The sequence below is a fragment of the Sceloporus undulatus genome, unplaced genomic scaffold (assembly GCF_019175285.1).
Source record: "Sceloporus undulatus isolate JIND9_A2432 ecotype Alabama unplaced genomic scaffold, SceUnd_v1.1 scaffold_13, whole genome shotgun sequence".
NCBI classification, from domain to species: domain Eukaryota; kingdom Metazoa; phylum Chordata; class Lepidosauria; order Squamata; family Phrynosomatidae; genus Sceloporus; species Sceloporus undulatus.
Window position 1 is genome coordinate 1,638,211 of NW_024802935.1, and position 12,500 is coordinate 1,650,710.

Here is a 12,500-nt window from a genome sequence, read left to right on the forward strand (position 1 = left end):
CATCAAAGCATCCCCAACAGCTATAAACTACATAGCCCCTGCATTCATGCATTAATGATGACTGGGGTGAATACTTTGCTGACTTTCTAAAAAAAACAAGTGAAATTTGGTCCTCTGATCTGTCATTAAACAGACAAATGCCCAAATAAATATTAGAAAGAGCCTAATAGTAAAAACTGTTAAATGGTGGAATAACCTGCACTGGAGGAGGTGGACTTTCTTCCAGTAGAGGTTTTCAACCTATCAAGGATTCCTTAGCCTGGGTTTCCTGCTTTTGCATTGGCAAAAGATTGGACTAAGTAGCCCGTGATGTCCTTCCAACTGTATGGTTCTATGGTCCAACAATCACTTGAAGTTTTACAAATATTTTACTTTTTTCCATTTTGCTATACTCAAATTGCATTATTTATACTTTTAATAAACATCCCAATGATGTTGCTCATCCTCTCACTACCTCTCATATTTCTATATCGCTTTATTTCAGTGAATCCAAGAAACTGTATATGTCCCCCACCACCAGCACCATACCCTCATGTGAGGTTGATGAGGATGATTAGATCAATATAATCGAGAAGGCTATTTAGACTTGAACTCAAGACTCCCCACTCTCAGTCAGACTCCAATAGTTACAGTTCATTGGTTCTCACTTGTTCAGTTAGCCTTCATCTCTCTTAGCTTGTGGAAATAATCTAACTCATTTCTGAGAGTTTTTCATCTGGGTATTACTATCATTTGTAAAATATCTGTCCCAGGATCCAGAAAGAAGGTCTTCTCCATAGCCAAGAGCTGTAATGTTCCTATAAGGATAACGTGTAAGAGCTCTTTACTGTAAGAGCTGTTCAACAATGGAATGGACTGTCTCAGAGGGTAGTGGACCTTTCATCTTTGGAGGTCTTTAAACAGAGGTTGGATGAACATCTTTCAGGAGAATTGTAGTTGTATATTCCTGTATGGCAGTAAGCTTGACTAAATGGCATTTGTGATTCCTTCCAAGTTGAAGATACTATGATTGTGACTCTGTGTAGACCAGCAAAGAAGTCCAAGGAGGATCTAACAGCATTAGTGACTAGCTTTCAGCCACTTGAGTCCCATCTCACAGTTATTCATGGAATACTGAACCACTGGACATAAATAACGTAAGTGTCCAGAACTTAATATTAAATATTTAATGGATATGAAATATTAATAATAAATATCTAAACTGAATATTACATGGCAAATAAAGTAAGTGTATAATTAAATAATCTCCCACCCAGTTCTTTTGTTGCATGTTATCTGGAAGCTTGCACCATGGAGGGAAAATAATCTCCCCCCCAAAATTGGCACCCATGCATATAAATAATGAAAGCTATATGAAACTCAGTATTATAATTTGACACCAGCCCCTCCCTCCTGAGAATGGTTTCACAGCTACTCATCCATGAAAGAGAGCTATGACAATTTTGCTGAAGAAGGAAGTCATTTTACTTTAGTTGCTACTTACAACGCATTTTAAATAGTGCCTTCTGTGAACTATGGGATGCCTGCCACACTCAGCATATGGCCGAGAGGTATGCATTACAAAAAAGAGAAGGAGAAAAAAAAAAAGAAAAAAAATCTGGGAATAGATAGATAGATAGATAGATAGATAGATAGATAGATAGATAGATAGCCCTACAACACTACACTCTCCACCTCAAGGACTCAACAGGCAGGCTGGGAAGGCTGAAAGACTAGCCAATGAAAGCCTCTTCTGACAGATGTCTCCTCTCTGTTAAGAAAGGTTTTATATACAATTATCTCCTATCAAAATTGTGCATGGGAGACACAACATTACTTTCAGAGATGAGAAGAGCGAGCGTGTATTCCCTGTGCCTGCTGTCAGCTTGACAATCTGATTACTGAATAGGTAAATAAATTTCACATTTACTTTCATTTGTATTTAACAGTGGGAAACTGTCAGGACCTTGCAAATCCCCTGCTGTAAGCAAGATACGGGATATTATCCAACAAGGCTGGATTGACTGGCTTTTGGTCAGCTAATAATTTGCTAGAGTACATTAGAAATCCAAAAACCATAATCAGTTTTAGCACTGTAAACAATGAGAATGCTTTGAGACAACAGGATTTATATCAGAGGTCAATAAACGTGCTGAAAGCATTAAAGGCATTGCCAATTTATATGTAATGTGTGTTCAGTCTTTTTTTTTTTTATCAAGATATTTATGAGTTGGCTCACTGGAAATTCCAAACACATGGTGGGGAAGGACCTGGAGATATACATATGGAAAAATCTCTTCTCCTTTGGTCTATAAGGCCCAAGGGAATCCATGCATAGGCTTCAATGCTTCCATGAATTTGCCATCCATCCCCCCTCCCTGTTTTCTTCCTGATACTTTGAAAACTGTAGATACATGCATTTTCTCTGGGGACAGTGTTGATAGCTTTAATCAGTTTCTCGGACAGGTATGTGGCCCAAAAGAGGTTAAAGCCTACTGATATATGGGTTGTTGCTGTGCTGTGCGGCCCATGCAGTCTCTTCCAACTCTATGATTCTATGATTCTAAGTCATTTCCAACTTATGGGGCCCCAATCACAGTTTTTTCTTGGCATGATTTGCTCAAAGGAGGTTTGCCATTGCCTTCCTTTGAGGCTGAGATCATGGCTGAGCTGGAAATCAAACATTGGTCTCCAGAGTCATTGGAGATCATTGCACATGAAAACAGGTGAGGTTTACATGCGATTTGTATCTGTCTCTGACAACTCTTATCACACTGCCCTGTGCCCGGGCAGTAGGCAGCCCATATGCAACATGGGTTTCTCCTGCAGCTTTTCATAGAATGGGATTTTCCCATTTTTGATAAGCTTCTAGAGAAGCCCAGGTTGCATATGGGCTGCATACTGCCCGGGCACAGGGCAGTGAGATAAGATCTGTTTAAAACAGATACAAACCCACATGCAACCCACACCTGTTTTATCATGTGATAATCTCCGTAGTCAAACTACTCAAACTACTACACCACACTGGCTCTCTTTGGGTAGTAGCAGCTCTCAGTAAATGGTGACCAATATGTTACATTCAGGGCAAGCGGTAGCCATGTAGAAAGTAGTAGTGGGCATCAAATTGGTATACTATGGTTGTGTGGGTATGTGCCTTCAAGTCACCTGTCAATTTATGGTGACCCCATGAATTTAATAGGGTTTTCTTAGGCAAGGAATACTCAAGGGTGGATTTGTCAATTTACAAAGTGGTAATTGGTTTGTCTATTCCAGGAAGAAGAAGATAATTGAACAAAAGCACTGATAACTGGCAATCTTTCTTCTGCAAGATTCTGCTGTTTAAGACTACATAATAATACATGACTAAGGTGATTATTACAGAGGAATCATGGGAAGGACTTTTATATGATGTTATGCTTAACTGGACATTCTCCTGTCCAGAAATCAAAACTGACAGTGGTCCCATGAAAGCCTTTCAAATGACGTCATGCTGGTCCTGTCATTGTCCCTTCATTGAAGTGACATTGCCTGGCATTTTGCATTAATAGGAGTTCACGTTAATGAATGCTGCTTCAATGACAGAATAATGGCAGGATCAGCGCTCCTCTTATGAAAGGTTTTTGTGCGATCGCTGTTATGGACGGGAAAAGAACAGGGGAGAGATCCTGTCCCTAGCCCGTATGTGCATGATAAGCTCCTAAGTGAAAATAGCAGCCTCTGAGTTTTAATGGAGGATAAGCCATTTTCCTTCAAAAATGTCCCTCTTAAAACCATGTCATGTAGCATCATTCATATGTTCTTTGGGGAAAGTAAAATGGAAGGCCACACACCAAGACACCAAGACCTCCTGATGGTCAGTTTTGTATGCTAATGCATTTCAGATCTGTCAATGAGCAGTGTCCATGCTGTTGCCCATGTTTACCACCACTACTCCCTCCCTCCCTCCCTCCCTCCCCCCCCTCTCTCTCTCTCTCTCTATATATATATATATATACACACACACACATATATACATATATATATACACACAAACACACACACACACACACATATATATATATATAAAACAAGCAAGCAAGCAAACAAAACATTCTGCCACAAAAATTCTATCTGAGAATCTTCAGATCACCAGCGAAACAACTGTGAGCTTGGACAAAGATGCTAACTACTGTGCAAAAATGAAACCTGGCTGCATCAAATGAAGATTTGTCTCTTGCCTCAATCTCCACTCAGCGTGGGAGACATCAACTACTTTTGTAGGAGCTCTGTAAAAATGGTTTTGTTCTGTAAGGACTTTTCCAGTCTATGTGCTATTTAGCTGCTGTGCAGCCCATTTTATATTGATTTTTTAATGCTGTTGAAATGGTTCTTGGTTTGCTTGTTTTATAACTTGTGCTTGCTGGTTCATTGTCTTATGGTGTCATTTGCTGTTTCATTGGTTACTGTTTTCTAACAGAGAATTTTATTGTTATTCACCTTGAGATAAAGAAATGTAAAGGAACAATTCATACCACAGGCATAAATTCTGGGGATTTTCCTAGATTCTGGGAATTGCTGCTCCCCCCTCCCCCCAAAATCCTCCACAAAAACACAGAGCTAGAAGAAATGCTGGGAAAACAGAAACGTTACACATAGAAGACCACCCACCAACTTGTCCTGCCCTCCAACCAATCCCACCCAATACTACCTCCCAATTTTACCCTGATCCCAACTTGGAGTGTATCAGATACATTTTTTTAAAAAACAAACAAACTGTGGAATATTTTTTAAATTGCTTTAAAGCTTTCAGGCATGGAAAATAAATAATTTTAATAGTGTGTGTGTGTGTGTGTGTGTGTGTGTGTGTGTGTGTATTTCTGGGACAGGCGCCTTCTTGTTGGCTGCTCCCAGGATCTGAACTCCCTTCCTAGAGAGATTAGACACCCCCTCTGCTCTCATTCATCAGACAGAAACCTTTCTGTTTTATCAGATCTTTGAGGATTGAATGTACAAGTTCCATCTCATCTAAATGATGTGCTGGACTTTCTGTCTAGTATTTTTGTTGGTTTTTTAAAAATGGTTTGTGCTTTTAACAAAGGATAGTTTACACTCTGTTAACTCACCACATTGCTGCAGCCTGTCCTGGCTTGTGTGTTCCTCCTTATTAATTGCCACCTGCTTCACATTCTAATGTTGCTTGGTCATGTGTTTCCTGGTTTTTATCTGTGAAATGAGGGTGGGTAAACACATGTGTTTAGGATAGATCAATGTACCATATTGTCACAGAGTGGAACATTACTAACATATCACCTGTTTGCTACCTTGGGATATGATACATTGACCTGAGTGTTGGGAGCAACTACCTAGGCTGTGGCAATCTTGCTCTTCCAGGTAGTGTGTGTGCATGTATGCGTGTGTGTGTGTGCATCATATAGTATCATATGCCAATATGTGAATATATATAAAGAGGAAACAAAAATTCCACTGACTCGCAGGGGGGAAAATCAGAGCAAAAGCAACTCAGGTAAGGGACAAATCTACTCATACAGTATCCTGTTCAGATCTAGAAGAAGTTTCTAGTTGCAGACTAAAGTAGTCTTTGTCAGGAGGTCTGTGAGGTGATTGATATTGTTAATTAATACAAGGCAGAGATTTTTGCTGAGCTGCTTTACCATGTCTCTGAGGATGAAAAGACTGAAACAGCAACACAGCGAATCATAGAGAATGTCAGGCATCTAATTCTAGCAGGGTAACTGTAAAGAGTCAAAAGGAGGGCAGGAAAGACACTTCAGACTTTATCACACAGAGGTAAATTGGGGGTTTTAACAGGCATTTTACAGCGACAGATGTGTGATCGCAGCTAAGATTTTCACATGACATTGCAATTAGTGAGGACTTATCCTAGGAATGCTCCAACAACAAATCTTTCATGGGTAAATGCCTGTGAATGATTTGTAACTGCCCTCTTGAAGGTTTCCAGGGAGGTGGTAAGACAGATCTCTTCTGGGAGACCATTCCACAATCTTGGGGAAGCTACACTGAATGCTCTTTGGGAAATTGATGTAAATTTAGTTGTTGTTAGCTCTAGCAAATTCTTCCCCATTGTACTAAGAGTGCGGGGCGGATTATATAGGGAGATGGGTTCCTGTATGTAACTCGAGTCCAGGCCATGTAGGGCTTTAAAGGTGATAACCAACACCTTGTATTGCACCCGGAAGCAAATTGGGAGCCAGTGAAGATCTTTCAAAATTGGTGTTATGTGGTCAAACCTCAAGGATCCGGTGACCAATCTGGCTGCCATGTTCTGCACTAGTTGCAGCTTCCAAACATGATACAAGGGTAGCCCCATGTAGAATGCATTACAGAAATCAAGATGAGAGATTACCAGAGCATGTACCACAGCTTCAAGGTCTTTTTGGTCGAGGTAGGGATGTAGCTGGCGTATCAACCGAAGTTGGTACCAATAGCACCAAATAGAAGTGATGCAGAAATAATCCAGTTTGACATCACTTCACCTGTCCTGGCTCAAGGCTATGAAATTCTGGGAATTGTAGCTGTTGTGGTACCAGAGTGTTGACATAAATTATCACACGGGAATTTACTGTCCTTAAAATGTGGCTAAAGCACAAGGGTGTGATTGCTAGTCGTGCTTGTCTCCCGTGATGAAATTGTCATGGAGGTGTCCCATCATTAAAGAGCTGCCATTTCTCTGCATAAAAGAATGTTTTAAGGACAGTAAGCCTCTGTGTGATAATCTCTATAGTCAAGAGAGCATCCACAGTAACCCTCCGAATGGAATACCTGGGAAAACCTGGGGCAGGAGCTGATTCCAAAGAAATGAAGATTTTTTTGGGGGAAATATAAAGTGGGTTTTAAGAATTCTAAGACTGGGGGGGGGGGGGGAATAAACTTTTCTAAGAAAAAAATGTCACCTCAGAAATTGATGCCTTTTTTAATTTGGGCTAAACCAGGATTTCTCAGATGGCATTTTTTCCCTCCAGACTATTGAGGGTTGGCTAACATTTTTAGACAACAACCTCCATTTTACAGTTTTCCAACACAACTGCTGCCATTATTACCTGCAGTGCAAAAAGAATTAAAATAAAAATGAAATGCAATCAAAGGAAACAAGGAAGAGCTATGCTAGAAATTTGTCCCCTCAATTTCTCTGCATACAAACAGTATGGATAATTTTGAGATATAGGCCTCAAACAGACGGCCCAAAAGGGCCACCATCAGGCCAATCTGGAGGCAGGGCGTGCACATGACGCATGCCCCTGGATCATGCAAAGGTGCATTGGAGGCCACACCGGGGCTGCCTAACACGGCCCAAACACAGCTGAAAAAGAAGTGGTTTCTTACTGCTCCTTTTCATGGCCCATTCAGGACTGCAGCATCTGGTTGCCACAGTCCCATTGTGGTCCCATAGTGATCAGGGCAGGAGCTGACTCTGGCCGCTCCTACTGCCTTGTCTACTTCGCCCCATAATTTGTACACAGCATACACTGGGGATGGGCAGTATTTTGCCTTGTTTTACCTTCTTTGAATGCTTGAAAATAATTTGGAAATAACTAGTTAACTTGGAATAAGTTAGAATTCAAAGATATAGCTGTCTTAGTCTGTAGAACCTGCATATAGAGAGGTTTTGTCACAACTGAAAGAAAGAAGATTGTAACATGAGCTTTTGTAGGCTTAGGTCTACTACCTCAGATGCATTTGAAATAAGTTAATATAATAATAATGATAATGATAACAACAACAACAACAATAATAATAATAGCAGCTAAATAACTTGGACATAGCTGGTTAACTAACTTGTTACATTATTAAGTACCTATTCTTTTCTAGCAATTTCTCCTAACTCACTAAATTCCTTACTAGATTAACAGTGAACTTTAAAAATATGCTTTATTGAACTTGGTGATTGGAATTTTATTTGGCATTTGTTGGGGTGTAAGCTTTTCTGTCTGTTAGATTTAGTAAAACAGAAGGGCCATTGGCACAGGAGAAAAGTTAAGATTGAAAGGAATGAATCCCATGGCTCTCCTGTTATGCAAGGCTAATTGGGAGCACAGGAGAAAGTTCAGCCATGCTAGGTTAGAAATATAACAGATTAATAACTTAACAATTTAATTAGTTAGTTTCAAGGTCTGGGCCTTCATTATCTTATCTTCAGGTCTGATAGTCCTTTTAAGCAAGAATTAACTGCATACATAAGTAAGAATTTCTTCCCCAACTAACTTCACATTTCCAAACTGCTATATGACTATAAAAAAGAGAGTGTGGGGGACTTTCTGTAAGAGAAATGTTCTTGGATGGAAATATGATATAGTATGTTATAGACAATAGACAGGAGAAAAGATCAACAGTGGGACATTGAATAAGGTATCTTCTTCTGTATCTGATTTGTCCTAAGAGTCATGCAACCTGGAAAATTAGAAAATTGCCCTTGAAACCTAAAGAATGTGATGAAATTCTCCTACTAATACATTCAGATGATGTTCTGAAAACAGCTAACATCAGTAATCCCCAAAATATTACATGTAATACCAGACTTTGGAATCACCTCAAGTTATACATTCAGTTGGATGAAACTGCAATATACTTGTTGCAACACTATCAGTTTTATTTACCATGCAGAAAGTTTAGCAGAAAAGCAGCAATATATTTTATTCAGGAGTCAAATCAAACACGGATAAAGTCTAAAGCTGAAAATAACTTGAAGGAGTGAAATCCAAAGTATGTCAGAAGAATGCTTGAAAAGCTGAGCTTCATTATGGAACTGAGACTATGATACTAGCTACAGTTACCTGGGAATAAGTCCCATTGAACTCAGTGGGGTTTACTGTAGTTCTGATAAACATGGATAGATTGCCCTGGGGAAGAGAATATGTACTGCATCATTAGGCCTGTCTGTAATTGATTCCTGGAATGAAGCTGCCATCACAGTCCTGTTAAAATATATTTCTAATTTGTATGGAAAATGTTCAGATGTGGCAATGGTTAACTAAAGTTTAAAATGGTTCCTGTTGCAGGCCAGAAAGACTAGGCCTGGAAGAACGTCTTCAAGGACATGTGCTGAGACATAATATAAACAAATGTATTATTGTTATGCTCTTGTGTAGTGTGGTGACTTCATGAGAAAGAGGTGTGTCCACTTGGTGGGAAAGTTGATCTTGTGTGAGAACAAAGACTGATGTCATATTCAAGCTTCTAGCATGGACTCTGAAAGAGAATAGATGTATAGTAGCCTGCTGTAAAGTGTAAATAGCAACAAAGTCAATAAACCCTCATTTGAGTGGAAAATCTGTGTGGAAGTTACTTTGTTCCTGAGTAGCTGAGAAGACTGCATCTGTTCCAGTTGGTACCAGTCCAGAACCATCGGTAACAAGAGACATCAACCATCCCAAAGATCCTTTTTCTCTAACAAGTCCATTCTGAGAACTAATCTGTAATGATGGTGCTGGGGGAAAGCTCTGTTTTAGATGGCTGTGGCTATATTTGCCCTGCAGAAATAATCTGGTTTGACACCACTTTGACTGCCATGGCACAATGCTATGGAATTCTGGGATGTGTAGCTTGTTGTGACACAAGAGCAAATCCAAATCCATTGACACTCAGGAGAGAAGGTTTCCCAGTCTGAAACAGCAGAGGCTATAGTTCTCTGCATTCTTACTTAGGAGTCATTCCCATTATAGTGAGCCAGTGGTTTGAGTTTTGGAATAAGACTCTGGAGACTAGGGTGTGATTCCCTGTTTAGCCATGAAACCCACTGGGTAACATTGGACAAGTAACATTCTCTCAGCCTTAGGGGAAGGTAATGGCAAACTTCCTTGGAACAATTCTTGCCAAGAAAACCCCATTATAGGTTTGCCTTAAGATAGCCATGTCAAAAATGACTTGAAAGCACATAGCAACAGTCATTCCCACTAAGAGGCTGTGCAGACCACTCCCAAGGGGCAGCCTGCACCTGCCTCCAACTGTGCTGGATTGGGGCCACAGCAACTGCATGCCGCACTCCTGATCTAGCCTTTCCAGGATGCAAAAAGTGGCTCTTTTTTGCGCCCTAGGAAGGACATGATAGCCGTGGCAGTGCAGCTTTAAGGCACTCCTTTGGCTCTGCGTCAAGTGGATGCAGCGCCAGAGGAGCATGGTGATGCTGCGTGCCATGTAGAGTGGCATGCAGCATCATGTCGCCCTGGAGGCGAGGCGCACATCATGTGGACTATGGATGCCATGCCATGCCCCGCTCCCGCCTCCAGGTCGGCCTTTTTAGCCTGTGTGCACAGCCCCAAAATCGATTTAGATTAGTGCTAAATGAAAGTGTGAATTTAATGTAGGAGGTTTCAAGTAATATGCCATGTTGGGTTACAGCAAAGGTGTACAAAATGATGTTTTCATAACTTCTTTTTAACAGGACATTGAGAGATCCTCCACTTTCTCTTTCTTCTTCTTAAGTGCCAGTGTGGAGTAGTGGTTTGAGCACTGGACCCATGGCTCTGGAAAACAGGCTTCAAATCCCTGCTCAGTCATGGAAATCCACTAGGTGACATTGGGCAAGAGTCTCAAATGACTTAAAGGCACACAGTGACAATAGGCAGTTTTTTGGAACCTGAGCTTGAATCAAAAAGGGTCTCTAAAAGCAAGGTACAACACACAAATCAAGCAACATTGCCATCTCACACTACTTGAGTTTGGCTACAACTGTGCATGGAAAGGTTAATGCCATTATTTCATTTAAAGAAAATTGCCAGTGATTTTATGTTGACTGGAACCAAAATAATTCTACATAAGGGATTATACCTCCAAGTACTGTCAATACTGTCAAGACTATTGAAGAATGTCTTGGAAGTTATTTGAATCATTAATTCTATTTTAGTACAGTATATTTTTAATTAAGTTGTAGGATGTATTTCGGAAGCATGTATTTTTTGATATGTTTACATTGTTTAACACTTTTAGGGGCTGTATGGACGGGCGGCAGGACGTCACCCCTTTTTGCCACGGATCAAGGCCATATCAACCGCATGCTGCAGCTTCCGCAGGGAGCAAAGAAAAAGCCCTGAAAAGGAGCTTCTTTTCTGCTCCCTGGAAGGGGCGTCATAGCTGTGATGGGGCGGCATGATGATGTCCCTTCCATGCCGCGCTATTTGGGCACTGTGTGTGAGTCGTGCCACGATGACGCGCATTGTATAAACGGGCATGCAGCATCATGGCACGATGGGGGTGGAGTCGCGTCGAGTGTGTAGATGCTACACTGTGACTCTGCCCACAGGCCGGCACAAAGATATGCCCTCTTAATTTACTTAAAGGTTACCTACAGGCTGGTTCAAAGGAACAAGTAAATGGTTATCTGCTTGACTGTGTAATTTCTTGATTTTTCCATCTTGTATGTTAACATCATTTTGGAAAAGACAATTTGCTCAGTTTATTTCAATATTTGTACAGTAGTTGCATTTCTGTAGCAAGAATCCTTTAACACAATTGAGACTAAAGCTATTTGTCATCTCAGTTTGAAGTTGGTGTTTGTTTTGCAACTTTCAGATCAAATGCAGCTTCTGTCTGGCAATCAACTGTTTTAAGAGCCTTTCTACACAATCCAATTTTTAAAATCACATTAGTGGTAGTATGGGAACTGGGAGCAAGATTTTAATGACTTTTGTGGCCCTTTTCCTTCTAATGTCAAAGCTTTGAAATAATGAGGCAAAAAGATGATGGGCCAGGGAAAGTATCTTGAGCAGCTGTAATAATCAGAATTCAGTTCCCTTTCATTTCCCAGACATGATTCTGCCACAGAAAAGAATGCCCTCAGACTCACCAGGAGAGTAGTGTTTCAGTTGTTGAGTGGAGGAGCAAGCATTGCAAGGCATCTTGTTGTCTCCAGACATCGTCATCATCTCAGAAGCCTGGACAATTTTTCTGGCTTCCTAGATGTCACAAAATCGAAGCCAACAGAAAGCTGGGCCGATTTGCCAGGGTGGGCTTTTACAAATCCTCCTTAGATTTTTCACTCAAGTCCATTGGGTGGACATAAAGCCATCCTCATTTAGTGGTATGGGGCATGGTTTTGTTTATTGCTCTGTCCAATCATGCAAGATAGTCACACAATCTTGCTGAGTTTTGCATGAGATAAGATCCAGTTTTGGGGAAGATGGAGTTTCTAGGCCTATCAGTGAGTTGGGGCTTCCCCTATGGGACCTTAAGAATGTGGGTAATATGATTCAAACCAAACATGAGGATGGTTGGCCTAGCCTCATTCCCAGGTGGCAGGGGACCCATCCAGGGCTTTCACCCAGGCAGAATCCCATGTCTACCACTCCATGTAGTTTCAGCAACCAGGCTTAGAATCAATGCCCAACAGCTGGGTGCCCTGATGCATGAGTCTGGAGCAATGCATGATTGAGCCTTTCACTGGTATAACCGATATGGTTATGGCCTTTCCCAGTCCAACCTCATTGTGTCTCTGTGGACTACTGCAAAGCATAGATCCTCCTAGACTGAACTCGCAAGAGACAACTTTATAAGAGTTGTATACCAAATCC